The sequence below is a fragment of the Pinus tabuliformis genome, chromosome 9 (assembly GCF_031772625.1).
Source record: "Pinus tabuliformis cultivar Carrire ecotype Pingquan chromosome 9, CPIR1, whole genome shotgun sequence".
NCBI classification, from domain to species: domain Eukaryota; kingdom Viridiplantae; phylum Streptophyta; class Pinopsida; order Pinales; family Pinaceae; genus Pinus; species Pinus tabuliformis.
This window is the reverse complement of record NC_142307.1, coordinates 644,017,349-644,035,223: the sequence shown is the minus strand read 5'-3', so window position 1 is coordinate 644,035,223 and position 17,875 is coordinate 644,017,349. Positions and strand designations below refer to the sequence as shown.

Sequence of the window (17,875 nt, the reverse complement as noted above, 5' to 3'; positions counted from 1 at the left end):
TAGATAGAAAAATATTTAGTGAAGTGTGCAAATGAGGCTTCTTGAGGAGGTTTAAAAGAGCAAGAAATTATTCATAAATGAATGAGAATCTTGCTAGAGGTTTAAAGGATGTGAATTCTTCTTTAGGTCTGTATTAAAGAGGTCTGTAATTTATGTGCTTGAGATATTTTCCCTAACATAGAGCCAACCTTCTCCACAAAAGTCATAGATTCATGTATACAGGTGCCTAGAAAACGTTTTAGATCAATCCTAAGAGAACGAAGGATTGTATAAGCCCAATAAGTTTTTCTACTCAAGAAACTATATAGATATTTGTCATGAATGTTGGATAAGGAGAATACTTCTGCATTTAGTAGATCCACACCATAAGATACGTCTGCTACACTTGGATATCAAAAATGATTTTTCCCAACTAAGTGCCAAGATTTTGTCCTCCAAAACTGTAGAGATTAGGGCATGGATAATTATCATATTTGAGGGTTATGACCATTCTTCTATGCCAAAATTCTTAGCACAACCCTCTATCTTCCTATGATAGGCATCTTCCTACATTGATCTTCAACAGTAAAATGTTTCCCTTAGAAATTTTCGTCACATTGTATCAATGAGTGAAGTGCTTGGGGATCTATTCTTCAGACAAGTATTTTTCGTTGATGCATAAGATGCCTCAGATTTCTTGAATCTTCACAACTCCCAAAGAAAGATAAATCTGAGATTTGAAGGTAGATTTAAATTCAAACAACTGTGCTCCTTCAAGCTTCAAAAATTCAGACAAGAGGCCCTTGACTTGTAATATACAATACCCTTAATCCCAAACAAAAAACATAACCCTTAAAAATCGCGCCTTCTCTTTAGATGGATGCATTCTGTACTAGGCCAAAAATTGTAGAGAAAAGTTCACTTGATAAGATATGGATCAATAAACATATCTGAAGAAGGGCCAACACATGGCTTTATATAGTGTTTGAGGAGCTCATAAGAAGGGTAGCTGACATGAAAATCTTTAAATTAAAGTAAATTTGAATTTTAAAGTGGAGCCCAAATGAAGTCATTTTCCTTTAGGGGTTTAAATAGATTTTTTTTTTAAAATTAAAACTCCCTCATAATCTTAAAACGCCTCACGCTTTACACTGTTTGATACCCTCCAAATATTTTAGTTAACATGATGAGATTCCTTTAATATATTTTTTTTAATAATGAATCAATGATGTATTGGCATGCCATCACATTGTGGGGTCTTTGACCAACGTTAGGGTACTACGACTTTGAGCATGCATATCTCTCAAACCGTGAAGACCATGGACGGTCCACATACCTCCAGAATCGTCTTGACAAGTAGAATCCAATAATGAGGGTCTCTGAGGAAAACTCATTGACATACTACCTCAAAATCTTCAGTAAGTGCGGGGTATGCCTATCGTCCATGGAATCCAAACTGTAGAGCTAGGGTTTCCAACCATCCTTCAATGGAGGTTCCAACTTGATGCAATCCAAACAAATATAGAAGTGTTCATGAACGAATGTTGACATGAATGACAACACCATTCAAAACATAATTTTGTTTAACTCCCTATAATTAACACATATGCTAAGTCCCATCCTTGTTTGTAACAATTATGATGGGTGACCCTCATGGTGAGATAGTTGGTCAAATGAAACCATATTATAGTATTTGTTGTAACTACTTCTTCACCTTATTTTCCTCGATAATGGATTGCTTATACAACATAATGTTTCACAACGAGGAGTCTAGTGACAACAATATTTTTTGTTTTACTTCTCTCTAAGGTGGTATCCCTTTATGATTTTGGAAGACACCCCTATTTTCCTATATAAACTATTCTAGTTGTTGTTTATGTTCCTTAGTTCACCCTTCTAGGAGGACTTAGATCTCATGGAATCTTCTACACACTGATTTTCTCTTATAAACAACAAAACATGCTTCTTATATAAACTGATCAAGTTTTTGTCTTAATTGGTACTTACTAGTGATATCTTCGACTTTCCCTTACACACGTTGATAATGAAGGACTTTCAATGCTTGATGATGAAATACTAGTTGGCTCTTTGCATAAATATCATATCCCGCGTGTACATATAGGGAATCCTAAACACAACTCCACATACATCAAGTGGAACTACATCTAATTCTACTTAATCAATAAATCAACACTAATAGAAAATTTGATATTTTCTCTATTTGTTTACCTTTATCTATGCCTCTTTGTTGACCCAAACCAATGGATATGGGCTAGGATGGTCATGAGTTTCCATTCCCAATTTCTTGGCATGATGTGTTGCTATGAGATTCTATTATGCTCTTGAGTCAAATAGAACGTTAGTTTTTGTATTCTTGACTTGTATCTTTATAAGGAAGAGCCTAGTAATTTCCTTCTCTTCCCGTTGCTGAAGGGTACTCAAATTCACCCCCTTCCACACTGATGTACATACAATCTTCTCATCCATGTTCGAGCTGCGTTCCACTTGATTACTTGAATCCATGGCCATGAAAATTTTCTTCTTAGCATATGTAATTCCACATATTAATAAATCAATAATAATAATGATAAATGAAATAATATTAATATATAAATAACTAAAATACTAAATAATAAAGAAAATATACTAATAGTAAATAAATAAAATAATAAATAATTACGCCGTAAGGCGTTTCCTCTGAGAGGAACTCCCCTCCGTGCCGCGGTGTCTCGTTATGGGCCTTTAGATCGATTGTTAGACGATGAAATAAACTCCAACCATTAGATCATCGGCGAGTCATTTCTCTGCATCTTCATCAGCTTCTGGCTCTTCTGTTTCATCTTCTGCATTGCCGCCCTTAGCTTCACCCTTCAGGTCTGCATGGGCAGGTTATGGAAAGACAGGTGGCCTGCGGCTTTCATCGTCTCTCCAAGACTTCTCAACATACCGCAAGGTTGGTTCTGAAGAAGGGGATTTAGCCTTGAGCGGTGCTGGTATTCTTCGAACAAAACCTTCATCGATAAGGGAGGGCACAGGAGGAGGCACTAGCTTTTCAAAGGAGAAGGGCCTACCTTCAACACCATTGAGAAAACAATGCTGGTTAAAGGTGGCTGTTGGGTTTTTACTTCTCTTAATGCTTTTAATTCTGATCATTGCGGGATTTGGTTGCTTAAAATCTTATCGGAGTACAGAGGCATCACATTTTTCTATAGTTTTGGACTGTGGGAGCACTGGTACCCGAGTTTATGTGTATGAGTGGGTGCGGAATGATGGCAAGCATCAAGGGAGTCTTCCAATGGTGCTGCGCCCATTTCCTGAAGGTACTGATGGCAAGTCAAGGCAACAGAATGGTCGAGCTTATCATCGCATGGAAACTGAACCTGGTTTTGATAAACTTTTACACAATGAATCAGGGTTGAGGTCAGCCATGGAACCACTGCTCCAGTGGGCTGAAAAGCAAATACCGGCTCATGCTCATAAAAATAGCCCTCTTTTCCTTTTGGCCACAGCAGGGCTTCGCAGGATGCCAAGTTCAGATTCAGAATGGATCCTGGACAAGGCATGGTCAATTCTAGAAGAATCTCCATTTATGTGTCGAAGAAACTGGGTTAGGATAATTACTGGGGTAGAAGAGGCTTACTATGGATGGGTAGCTCTTAATTATATGATGGGTAGATTGCAGAATATGCCGATTCTGGAGACGTTTGGTGCACTTGACTTAGGGGGTTCCTCATTACAGGTGACATTTGAATCTAAATATGGCTTGAATCTGACCATTGGAACAATGGAACGCCATCTAAATGCATATTCTCTTACAGGTTATGGCCTAAATGATGCCTTTGAAAAGTCCGTTGTACTTCTACTCAGAAAAAATTTAAAAACTGACAGTGGGAAATTCTCTGGTGGTCAGTTGCATCTCAATCATCCTTGCATACATGCTGGTTATAGACAGCAATACTCATGTTCTCAGTGTTCTTTCTTACTCCAGAATGGAAGTCCTCTGGTTGGTGGAAGAGACATAAGTAAAGAAGAATCTCGAGTAGGGCTTGAGTTGATTGGTGAGCCCAACTGGGAAGAATGTGAAGCTCTAGCGAAATCAACCATAAATGCCTCTGAATGGTCACATTCGGGGGCAGGGACAGACGGCAAACAACATCCTTGTGCTATCAGTGATCAGCAGCAACAATCTCAAGGGCAATTCTATGCTATGTCAGGTTTCTTTGTTGTGTTCAAGTTTTTTAATCTATCTGCTGCTGCTTCATTTAATGATGTTCTAGAGAAGGGTCGGGAGTTCTGCACTAAAACTTGGCAAGATGCTGAGCGGAGTGTTGTTCCACAGCCTTTTATAGAACAATATTGTTTTCGTGCTCCATATATAGTATCACTCCTGAGAGATGGTTTGCAATTGAAGGAGCAACAAGTAGTTGTGGGGTCTGGTAGCATTACTTGGACTTTAGGTGCTGCATTGTTCCATCGGTAATGGAATTTCTCCAAGTCGTTCTGGTAAGCTCTGTAACTGAAACTTTAAATTATTCATCTTCAACAGTTTTTTTGCCATTTTGATTAAATTCTTCCAGATCCATCACAGTGAGTTTTTTGAGTTGACATTTTCATCCAGCCAGAGTGGCTCACCATCAGGACTCAAAAAACACTTGCTGGCTCGAAGCCTCCAAATATCAACTCAAAAAACTCAGTGTGATGGATCCAAAAAAAATTAATCAAAGTTATTCACATCACAGAATCCTTAACTCAGAAAAAACTTATTTTACCAATTGAATAATCTTAATTGATCATTTTTCTTTTCCTTCACTCACTTGACAATCTGCCTCTATATGTTTGTGTTTATGTTGCCTTTTAATTCTCTTTTCTTTCAGAGGCTATGCATTTATTACTCTTCGCTGCATCTTATGCTTATGTCAAGTTTTTAACCTCCGTGGTTACAAAAATGTTGATTCCCCTGTTTTTGCATAAAATTTTCACTTAAGTTTCTTATTGAATTTACAAGTGTTTGTTGCTTGAGTGCCATGCTTGGTTGTCTTTGGTTTGCCAAAGGTTTTGAGAAGATTAATACGATTAGTTTGGACTAGTGCTCAGCTGAGTATTAGCAATAGTTTATAATTTCTGTAACTATACTCATGATGATGATTTGTTCCATGAAAAAATAACACACAACAAAGGATCTGTACATGTGAACCTGTAGTATGTGGAATAAAGTCAGCTCACGCCCGTTGAGGATGTCAATTAATTTTCTCATGTTCCACTAATCTCAACAAGGGTAAAACCACAGAAGAGGCATCCTCAGGTCATGAGCTGTTCAAGACTAAAAGCTCATGGGCTCTTGATATGTTTGGCTATTGCTGTTCCACATTTTTCATTTTTGTGATTACTACACAATTAAATGCAGAACAGGTTTAAAGTCTATGAAGTGTTTCAGATGATTGGGAACACCTATGGCAGTATTGTGTGGAAAATGGGTATATTATAATGTGGCATTCTGGCTGCATCTAATGTTTCCTCATAATCAGGTTTCTGGGATTCCAAGTGAGCTGAGGTGCCTCCCTTCCTGGATGCTTTGTTCACAAGGATGAAACCAAGTGCCTTTGATGCACCATTTGCGTGAGTCAAGAACTGTGGATATGAAGAATGGGATACTCGATGACATTCTACATGATATCGTTGACGTTGTTGGATTATGTCAAACAGTCAAAGTGGACAATGAAACATTTGGAGATTCCATGAATTTCAAAAAGCATGCCTTCCTTAAAGCAAATATAAAAGATTTAACACTGTACACAGGATACTTCCCAAAGCTTGTTTAATTATAAAACACATATATTTCTCAAATTTAGAAGTCATACCATGTGTGTGTTCCTTAATAAACCTTATAATAGAGTTTATAGAGCTGATCTTTTCTACGGACGAGATAGTCATTTAGGAAAAGAGGCTAACTTGAATTTGAAATGTTGTGTGGTCATTAGTATGTGTCGTAACTATGTTAAAGAAGCGACCAAATTGAAGAAACAACAAGTGTATTTCCCTGGAGGTACCTTGTAGTACTGAGAAATTATTAATGATATGTTTTTCACCCCTTGTATTTAATATGCAAACAGGAATCTAGCAATTAGTTATTTCGTTTTTTCTATTCAAGACCAGATCCATAGTGCCTAAATTTGCTACTGGGCTAACCTGCATAGCCATGACTCTTTTCAGCATCTGGTCACAAAGGAGTGTCCTCTCTAGTTCTGTTTTCACACCAACACGTTTCTTGGCATGTGCCTTAGGGCATCTTAGTTGACCCTTGTTTCTGGTCATATGCTCAGGATTCTTTCCTTGTTCCCTGCTTGTGAAATGTGTCAAAAAGATCTGAGCTATAACATCAATTGTAACATTGCAGATCATGCTTGTCACTATTTTTTTTATGCTCCTCTTCATTGGCCACTGATCCATGGCAATGCATTCCTTTTCTGATGAGTGACATTCAGAAGAAGTTTTTAACATTAGAATAGTTTGATTCCAATTTTGGTTATAATTTAATACAATGCATACTTCTTCGATCCTGGAAATTGAGGGAAAATTTTACATGCAAGAGATATCGAAGACAGTGCACCTTCGTAGGTAGTTAATCCAGGGGATAACCATCAACATGGTGACAAACTCAAGTTGAATGTGTTTCCCGTGTGATCTAGGCTTAACTTTCCCCAACCTCTTACATGCTCATTATTTGCTTATCATTTCCTTTTTTCTCCAAAGGCATTGCTCTAAGTTATTCTTGACAAACGGAGTTATATGGGGAAGTTGTTCATATCATGGACAGAATTAGCAAGGATCGAATAGAAGTTCACCACTTTTGCATCTCTCCAAAAGCTTTAGCTTTGTTTACACATACTGTAAACATGGATACGTTTTGGATCTGATTGGATTTCTTTTTTTATGGGCTTGGTTCTGATGCAACTGACATTTATTTACAATGAGGAATTTCATCTCTTCTTTTCCATTTTCCTAAAGTTGTTTGAACTCATTTCCAGAATTGCTAACTGGTGTGGTTGAAGCTACTATAAAAAACTAAAAAAGGATCAAATAAGGCAATTCTAGGGGATGGGCTGACATCCATTGTAGGAGGTAGGCTGCATGTTCTACTCTTCTCATGTATTATCATTGAACTGAAATTTAAGTCCAGGACTACAGTTTGTAGATCTGTTTCTATTGTCTTTGGTGCTTTGATCCTTCAACTAGTTTCCCCCATTTTATTCTGTCTCATGTGTTGTGAAACTGCCTTCCCTATAAGTGGTTCGGGGGAGAAGCTGTGCTTCTTTTAATAACATGCTCAGTCTACTAATCCTGATTGGATGGGATAGAAATTCATGTGGTCGCCATTAAGATTTCTATTGTTTAGTTTTACTTTACAAGAAGGATTTTGTATCTACTTTATTGATCTCATCACAGGAAACCTTCCAAATTCATTTGTCATGTAATTCTAATAATGTTGTTTATTCTTCCTTGAAATGAAATTAAAACAGTTATGAATCATGATGTTGCAAATTGTATATGATTTATGTCTGTGTTTTCCCAAGCATCATATTCTGTAATGTAACTGGAATTATTTTTCTTCATTATTTTCAGGGGATGGAAGAGCAAAGATACCACTTAGCCCTTCAAATTCAGGGTGTCAGCAACCATTTGGACTTGCGCAAAGCCTTGCGGGTGGAAGTGTGCAACATGCTGATTCTCTCAAGCACCAGTCAACTGTGTCAGTTGGATTGTGTTTTCCAAGCAATTTGGGGCAAATACAAACTGATACTGGACCCTTGTGGACGCCTCACAGAGGTCAAATGCGGTTGCAGAGTCGACGATCACAATCAAGAGAAGATCTCAGTTTATCAGTTTTAGAGAGCCATGTCGTCAAGTTGTGATGGCTAGAAGCTGTATATAGATTTTAGAGAAAGGCTGTGCTTTTCTCAAAAGTGTACATTACAGGAGAATCTGGAATATCAACTTGTTAAGCGAGTGTAGCTTTATGCAGCATCTCTGGGCTGGTTCTTTATGTATTGAGGGGAGATCCCTACAGCACAACTGAAATATATACTAAAATATTGCGAATTGTATTTTTGGTCTCTCTACATTTTGGCGGATGGTTGGATCTTGTTAATTTTATCTGTAATGTTAGCATATTCATCTCGCTTAGCGTCTTTGATGGATATTTGTAACATAAATGCATTTTAAATAACATTTTTTTTTCAACTTCAGGTCGCTGACAGCCAAATGTCATATTATAGAGTTATCATTTTATTCTTTTTGGAAATTTCGAAATCTCTTGGGACCCGTGTTGTTTCCTGGCAGTGTAAAGTTTCTTTACTTTTCAGAGGTTAAAAGGAAGATTCTAAACACAGTTCATTGGCAGTTCATTCATGTGTTATCTTTAATAGTCAAACTCCAAGTTCATAGGATTCAATTAGTCTCCAAACCTTTTAGACTATTTAAATTTATACCAATGGCAAATAATTATTACAACAATGTACTTGATTTATATCATTCAATTTTTTAATCAGGAAAGAAAATTGATCTTAAATTTAGGAAATGTCATTTTTCGGAGCCAAAATGGCAGAAAATAGTGGTTGGAATACCGTAATTACGCCGTAAGGCGTTCCCTCTGAGAGGAACTCCCCTCCGTGTCGCGGTGTCTGGTTATGGGCCCTTAGATCGATTGTTAGACGATGGAATAAACTCCAACCATTAGATCATCGGCCTTTTTAGAAACCAAGTGTCACCGAAGAGAGGCCAAGCGTCTGTGGATGGATGGGAGAGGACAACAATCTGAGGCGCCTCGATCCCCTTCGATCTGAACATCAGGGAGCTCTATGAAGCGGATCATGTCCCTTGACGAAGATGGCAGGGTGTGGTGAGGAGAGCCGTCCATCCATTCGGCGGTGAAGAAGGTGACAGAAAACCCATGGTACACAGTGAGCCGAATATTCACACCAGTTCACACCAGTTCTTCACTTGATCGCTCTACTTTGTGGTCACTCATTTCATGGCTCCTCGGCATTCTCGTTCTCTGTTGGCGAAAGCTTTCTTATTCTTTATTCTTATTCTTCCCCCCGTTGCAATTTCCACAGGGCTTTGCATTGCAATCAGCCATGCAATTCAAAGAAAAACCAAATATTCTTGCAGCAGATGTCTTCCCTGTACCTCTGGGCCCATGAAAAAGATAAAAGGGTGCAATCTTATCTTTGTTAATTGCACTGGAAAGAGCTTGAGCAATAATGCTCTGCCCAACCAGTTCCTCGAAAGACTTGGGACTGTACTTTTGACTCAAGCTTCTATTCACTAACATGTTTTCGTTAGTCCTCATCTGTAAGGATTCCTCCTCTGTCTCATATTCACTAATCCCTGACTTTCTGGTCCTGTGATGAGTTTTGATGAGAGGATGGAGATCTAGCTCACTGAAACGTCTGTTGTTTACATGGGGAGAATCACCATAATCGTCCAGAGGCGAGTCCAAGGTTAAAACATTCGTGTGGGGGGGGATCTGACCAATGGGGTTTCATCCTTTGAATAGGAGCAATCCGAGGAAGAAAAATCTGTAACATATTCAAATTGAATAGGTTCTTGATAGTGCAGAGTACTAGCAGAATCAGAGAGTGATTTTCTCCTATTGGCAACCAGCACACCACATGAAAACCTCTTCCCTCTGATGCCCTTCAATTTTTTACCTCTACCATTTCGCCTTCCAGACCAGGACCAAGGAAGTCTGCATCCATTTCTTGAAATTGTTTGACAACCCCCAAACTCTTCAACATTTCTTTGTATGTCGATGTTGTTTTGCAGATTTTCCTCCCTTAAAGTTTTATGATCATAAGGCCCAATGTAAGGGTCTATAGTATAAGCCCCATTGTCATCTAAAACAAGTTCGAAGCTTTCTTCTTTGCAAGTATTAGCGGGGGAACTAATCAATGAAAAATCATCTTCATCTACAGGCAGTGTAAACTCATGGAAGGAATTCAGAGCTGCAGGATGGTTTTCATCGGTAAATCCCTGGTATATTTTGAATGATCTTGAAGATGTAGATTTGCTCTTTCCAGCAACAAGTTTTCTTTTCTGAAAGTACTTGGGATTTTTTCGGTTGCTTTTCCTTCTATGATATTTGAGTGCACCTTCAGCATCGAGATCCTCTACCAGAGTACTTCCACCAACAAATTCTCTTTTTGAACTCTTAATATTTTGTATGATTTTCTGTACTGTATCATGTATGCTGTTTTTATCAGAAGTTGTCAAGTTGGTATCAGACACTTTTCCTTCTTGTAAGGCCATGGAACTCATTTATATTGAAGCAGTTAAAGATAATTTTGCATAGGTTATTCACATTAAGGACTGTAGCCTTTCAATTGTTCATCACAGACCAACATTATCAAAATTCAGTCACAAGTCTGGTGTCGAGATAAATTTGCCACGTCACCTGATTTTTCAAATACAAAAACAGATATCTTAGAATACCCAAAATAGGAAAGCTTATTTCTATTCCAAAATCTACTGTGCTTTTTGGCTTCTCTAAGCTCAGGTTTCTACTTTATGCCTGCAAGTTTCCTCATTCACTCAGTTTTATCTACGTTAAGATACCCATGAGTTCATGGACTCTCATTATGATGTTTTGATCTATTAATTCGTCGCAGAAATCCATCTTGTTTTATCTTACTTAGTGGTACAATTCCATCTTTACTTCGTAAAATTCCTGGATGTACCAATTTCAATGATTTTGAATAATTAAGACTGACACATCAAGGAGTTCTGGTTCAAAATCTCTCAAGTTAGACTCAGTTTCAGAATTCCAAGTCATATAATACGCACACCTAAACAGTTTAAGAGCATTAAAGTTTTATCGGAAATTTAAGGTTGAAAAGGCTTTCTGATGAGATTCTAGCTTTAGGAAAATCTGTGCGAAGATAGAATTTCAGTGCCATGGATGGAGAAAGTCAAAGTTATCCTCTACCGCCAGCTTAGACGCCATCAAATATTCCAAAAATTGAGGACTTCCTGTAAAAGTTCACGCTTTCCCTTCATCATTAATAGAGCAAGCAACAAGAGCTTATCATTTCCCATGCACATGTACATATTATTCATAATGATCCCTATCCATGATTAATACATAGCAGTTACGATGAATCTACCACTCAATATAACTTCCAATTGCAGGGAACAACACTAAGAAAAGAAAAGAAAAAAACCCTGCAACACAGAAATTGGACGAAAAATTCTATTATCTATAATAAACTCTTTGTGAGTTCATAACACAGATTATCCTTGAAATGAGAAAAAACCAATAACTTCCCTTTTTGATTCGGAAAGAGTAGGCAGTAGTAGGCAGGTTGCTTACTTGAATTTTGAATTTGAATGATGATATTCTCAAAATCAATGCCCAAGCCAGCACCATTGAATTATAATTGCTAATGTGACTAACTATATATATATATATATATATATATATATATATATATATATATATATATATATATTTATAGCACGATTTCCATCTCTACGACTTAATATAAGATTTGGAAATGGTGGCCATCAACTACTCCATCACCATTAGCAGGCCTGCATTTAATAATATTCAAATTAAATTTTGTGCAGGCCTAATGGAATGGAGTCATGCAGTTTAAATAAACAAGAGAGAACTCTTGTTAGATTAATTAATAGAAAATGCTGGTTGGTGGCAGAATGCAAGGTCATTTTAAGATCAGGAAGGTGACTTTCGTTGTATTGTGGATTTGTGTTGGTTTATTAATCACTTATTCTGATTCATATATGTTGATCTCATTATCTATATGATCCGAATATAAAAAGCAGAGGATTCCTGAGAATAGAGAATATATTCATTAGTTTATAATTTATGTTCTAGCATTATTTGGCTAGCTGACCAAGTCATTTGGACATGGCTTTGCCCTGGTTGCAGGTATTCTTCAAAGTGATCCACTAGTGCAAGTGTTTATCATAGATCTCCACAAAAACAGTGAAGTGTTTATCGTAGATCTTTATCATAGATCTCCACAAAAACAGTGAAGTGTTTATCATAGATCTTCACAACAACTATTAACAGTTAATCCATATGAATATAATTTCGAAAACAGTTTGGGATACAAAATTCAATTCATTACGCCGTAAGGCGTTTCCCTTTGAAATGAATTGCCCCAGCCGATGCCGTGTCTTATTGTTGACCGAGTTTGGGATACAAAATTCAATTCATTACGCCGTAAGGCATTTCCCTTTGAAATGAATTGCCCCAGCCGATGCCGTGTCTTATTGTTGACCGTAGATTTGTGGTGTTAGACGATTGAAGGAAGTTTGGTCGTTGATCCTCACACTGTCCTTTTGTCTCCCAACCCAATGGCATCTGTGTCTTCTGAGTTATTGTTCGGGCGGTGGCAGATTAAGCATTTCTTGCTATCGAGCCTCGCACGGACACTGGAGGCCTTTCCTACGATGGTCATGATTTTCGCCGACTATGAACCCCATTGGCATTGCAATGGAGGGAAAACTCCAGAGGATTTCCTTTCCGTGAAGCCAAGGTTCGAATCCTGCAGCCCGACGGGATCTATATGCTCCATGGACCTGGCCTCATGGGACTGGGACGGAGGCCCCGGGGTTTCGACGGTCTGCGGATGGGATCTCGTCTGCGGCCAGAAATACAAAGTTGGGTTTTTGCAGTCTGCGTTCTTTGTCGGGTGTTTGCTCGGTAATTGATATTTTCAGCCCCTGTGCGCTTTTATATCTGACGGCTGATCGCCATTAAGATTTTCTTTCAGTTTCTGATTTATTTTTTGATACAGGTGCAGGGATATCTGGGCATCTATCGGATTCTTCGCTGGGGCGTGAGGGTGTCCTGAAGTTGGTCTGCATCTGCAATGCCATTTTTTGGTTTCTTGACGGCAATGTCGCCGAATTTCTGGGTTTATTTAATTCTCCGTCTATTGACGGGAATTAGCAATGGTGGCCTGGGGTTGTCGTCGTTCGTCTTGGCGACGGAAGCCGTCGGACCGTCCAAGAGAGCACCGGTTGGCATGTCGACTTTCTACTTCTTTTCTCTCGGCATAGCAGTGCTGCCGGCTCTGTCCTACTTTTCCAGCAACTGGAGATATATGTACGTCGCGGGTTCGATCCCCTCGGCCGTGTATTGCATCTTCGTTCTGCCATTCGTTTGGGAGTCCCCGCGGTGATACCTGGTGAAGGGCAGGCTGAAAGAAGCCATGGGCATCATGAGATAATAATCATCATCCCTCCATGATTCACATTATAGAAATAATAATTGACATTATCCACATACACAACTCTTGTGATGCATCTTTCTCATATGCTCAGGTCATTTTTTGAAATAAGTGTACTCATCCAATGATGGAGACTCAACACGCATGAGGTACATTAGTCATTTATTCATAAGAATATTTTTCATTTAGTATATTGGGATGTAAAGATTGTGGGTTGAAGTTGGAAATGAATCATGATGCTTGGAACTTATACTTGTTGCATTATTTCATTTTTGTGGTTATATCCTCCTTCTAGTGAAGTGTAACCATATAGGGACTTGTCCAACCTCATTAAGAATAATAAGCCTAAATAAATTAAAATAGAGTGGCTATATCATTTCATACTCAACACCTTCCATGCATCCATTTTTTCCATTCTCCTGTCTTTTAACTTACTTAGTGTCATTAGTTTGCAAGTTTCTTACTTGTCTCATTAAACCGATCGAGTATGATGTGTAAGGGTGTCCCTCCATCATCAAAGTTGAAATTTTGCTCATATCCACCAAAATAAAATAAAAAATAAAACTTTACAAAAACAAAAATAAAAAAAATAACCACACAAAACATTAAAATAATATTTGTTAAATAAATTAAATCCCTCTAAACTCATGTTAGATTTATATTTAAAATAAATCTAAATTAATTCTATTGGAAAAAATGGTGTCCATTTTCCCTGCAGTTCAACCTCGCACTTTATTTCATTTCATAAAAAATGAACACCACTCCATTCAAGTACAGCCTTTGACATGTTACAAAAATTGAAAGATCCATATAACCAGCATCCATATGCTCTTAATCCGTGCTGCTATGAAGCCTTCACATGGGTCCCCTCGACCTAAAATTATTTAATGAGAAAGTTCAAAGGGGAGGTGCATTTTCGAACGGGCTCGCCTTTTAACAACCTGCGGATCCTCACTTGATTGTCCGTGCTGCACTAATTTGTTTATCCTGTCGCACAAAAATTCTGTTTTCAATGACAAATTTTACAAGTAATAATAATTTTTTAAGATACAGTGAGCGTTTACAATGATTCAGTGCATGGTTTAACGACGTTTTAGGAGCTAGCCATGGGAGATTTCAGAAGACTATGCTGCTGCTGATGCCTAGAGAGGTTTGTCTATTTTGTTCATGTGTGAAGTCTCGAGGAGACTGCATTTGTAGTTGGGACACTGTTGCCTGCACCTTAAAGGCCTGCTTAGACCTTCATAAACAAAGTTACATTCAAATGAAGCATGCCAACCGAGCCAACATACTAAATAAGTAGCTTCCACTAGGTATTTAGTCATATATTCTCTGTTTGATATGTGCTTATTTATTTTTTATTTTTCAACTTGAAAGGGTGTACCTAATGTCTGTGCATATCCTTCTTACTTCCAGAACACCTAGAATAGGTTACATCATTTGCATTATCAAAAGTAGAATCACAACACACGCAAACAAATACATACGCCCACCAAGCACAAGAAAATAGTGTGATGGCTATCAACTTTTTTAAATCAAACTTGTAATAATCTCAATAATAAATCTAATGTTCTTTAGAGAAGACCTGCTACTCTAGTTTTTGTTGGGTTTCGTACAGTTTATAGTGTATCATAAGGAAATACATTTCTTGAAGGGATTGCATCAGAAGGCTCAACGGACCTTTGAGCATTTTTGTAGGGGTTTATGTTATACAATCATTAAAATTTTTGATAAAATTAGTCTGGACTATCCACATGCCTATTTTTTTCAATAAATTTGAAGAAGTGCATGTTTTTGCTTTAATAATATGTATACTGAGTACTCCTAAAATTTTCTGAACTGTAGTTTTGTGGGCCAATTGTTTTCTGTATTGTACGGTATCCACATTTGAATTCAGATTCTATCTTGATAACTATCATTTCTTAGTATGTTTTTATGAATATATTGCATTGTAAGTGTTCTCTCTTCTTACATTGGACAAGAGAATACGACTGTCTTTGACAATGTGAAGTTGTGGAAGATGCAAAACTTCCCTTGCTTTACATGAGCCAACTTGACCTTCAATAGAAATGTTGCTGAACACAATGAGAAGTTTCATGCTTCTTTAGAGAGCATCCCGAAAGGCTTGTGTAATTCCTGCTTTGTTTTGGTTGATGCCTTGCCGAGGAATCATTGAGACTCATCATGGTTTTGTGGTCCAATCAGAACCTATTCAATACTCACCTTCGTTGACTATATTAGTCGAACACAAACCCTGTCAAAACTCTCAAGCCAGTAGGGCTCGGGCACAATGTTAGTTCCTCAATATGGTGATCAAAGTCTGTCTTCAACATTACAATTGTCTTCACGCATCCTTTTTCTAAATGAATCTACATTACATGCGCTTGAAGAACTAGCTTTGAAGTCTCTATTCTCAGGCAATGTTCAGGTCTAAGTTCATGTAGGCAATTCTATGTTGAAATTATACTTGCATACCAGAATCTTATATTGGCGGAAGACCGTTACTCAAATGTCTGCCAAAAAGAGAACCCATTTTGACACACCACCTATGCAGAGGAAGAAGCTTCACAAGTGTTTGGGCTCCTTTTCTCTATCATGGCTGGGGAAGTAGCCAAGAGTAAATATCTCTACAGGCATGAAGTCCAATAAAAATAATGTATAAGACATATTTGACAACCAACAATTGCATCTAAAATGAAAAATATGTTCCCGGCCTTTCAGAAAATGTGGAGTCTAGCAGAATGTGAGGCCGTCATTATCATCGAAATTCCAACCAGATATGAATCTTTCAGTCTTATGGTATTATGGGACAATAACATCACTGATATATGAACTATATATCAAGCTTTTAATCCTAAAATATAAGTGATGGATGCTTCATTACAAAGCCTAGAAGTCTTCTTTCAAATGTAACAATTGGATGATGCACATAAGTTGATGCTAATAGAAGTCCGTATGGAGTGACCAACCCATAACATGGTGGTGGGCTCTTGTACGAGAAGCCTTCTTTCAAATATAACAACTGAATGATGCATAGAAGTTGATACTAAAAGAAGTCAGTATGGAGCGACCAACCCTTAACATGGCGGTGGGCTCTTGTACGAGACTTAGTCAACTCAAATTCACCTCCTACACAAACTTTGATATGCTTCAAGCAAGAAATACAAGATAGGTTATACCTGAAGGGGAAAGCAGAGGAAATCATGAAGCAGTGGATTCATGTAAGGCAAGTACCTAGTCAAAGGCATCAAACAATATTTTTGATGGCTTCAAGTCCATGGTGACGAATTGGAAGTTCCTCGACTCACTTCTCAGAGGACTCTCAACCAAAATATCCAAAGAAAAATGGACCTGCTTAGTATAAATGCTTTGGAGAATGCTTTACAAGTAGCTTTCGAGTTTGAGGCCAAAGCTTCAGAAGAAAATGTACTAAGCCTCCACCAACTAAAGTAAGGTTCTCGAAGCCTTATCTTTTAGAACCGTCTCTATTAGTAACTCAGAGCAGCCTTTAAATCAGGGAAATGATTACACAATAGATAAAATTGGCCAGCGCTTATCAAAAATTCCATCCAGCCAAATAGTCGATGCTCAATCCTACTTTATATTTTCTAAGTGCAACCAATAACTCCACAAGGATAACATGATCCCTATTTAGCAAATACACCCCCTGCCTGCTCAAATGGTTGGTACCTATAATCATAGCCCTGTATGGATAAAAATGATGACTACCAGTTACATTGGCTCTATACATTGATGGCAGTTTCTTTAGCTTTGCCAACAATCATTGTACTCTAGTATAGACTAAATGGACATTGGAATTTCCGTTATCCAGAAGATCGAATCTTACCCAAGGAATTCACAAAAGTTGTTGCCAACACACAATTGGTTGAAAATAATCTCCATCATCATAACCAACTTTATGCCCATAATATGCACAAATGGTAACACATGATACATCTCCCAAACCAACAGAGTCCAACTAAAGTCTAATCCGAGATCCTCCATTCTCAACACTTTATACATAAAAAAACTTGTTTGTAATCGACCTCTCTTTGCACTTTTTGGGGCAATTGCTAGTTATATTAAGTTACTTGAAAAATCGGTCTCCTACAATGTATTTTAGGTATTAGAGGAGGGAAATGGTTATTTCCATTAATTGAGGAATCATTTAGGCAATTTCAGTCTTGTAGAAAAGATTTGTGTTGGTTGAAAAGATTTGTGTTTGTTCAACCTGGGCTCGAAACTTTTTTGTTGTCATCTAATTAATGAATGCATTAGGTTGACCATAACAAAATATCCATTTTCAGAATACACATTATCGTCCACCCTTGCTTTCAACAATGCCCATTCACATGTCGCTATTCTTCCCCACTCTATGCCTTACCACTCTATGCCTTACGGCGTTTCCTTTGCAACATAAGGTGCAAATGCTAGTAAATAATAAGTTGAAGTTGAAGTATATATATATATATATATATATACCACAAAAAATAGTAAGAATAATTAAATTTAACAAAAAATAAAAATGAATAAAACAAGGGTGACATAGTAGCTAGTACATGCATCTTAGCTTAAATATAGTTTAATTAAACTAAATAACAATAACAATAATAATAATAAAATTCATCACAAAAATAAAA

At 37.6% G+C, this 17,875-nt stretch overlaps 1 pseudogene; it reads left to right on the top strand.

The window, feature by feature from the left end:
* The first annotated feature begins 2,749 nt into the window (after positions 1-2,749).
* Positions 2,750-8,085, top strand: LOC149150288 (putative apyrase 7 pseudogene; annotated as a pseudogene).
* Positions 8,086-17,875: the final 9,790 nt, after the last annotated feature.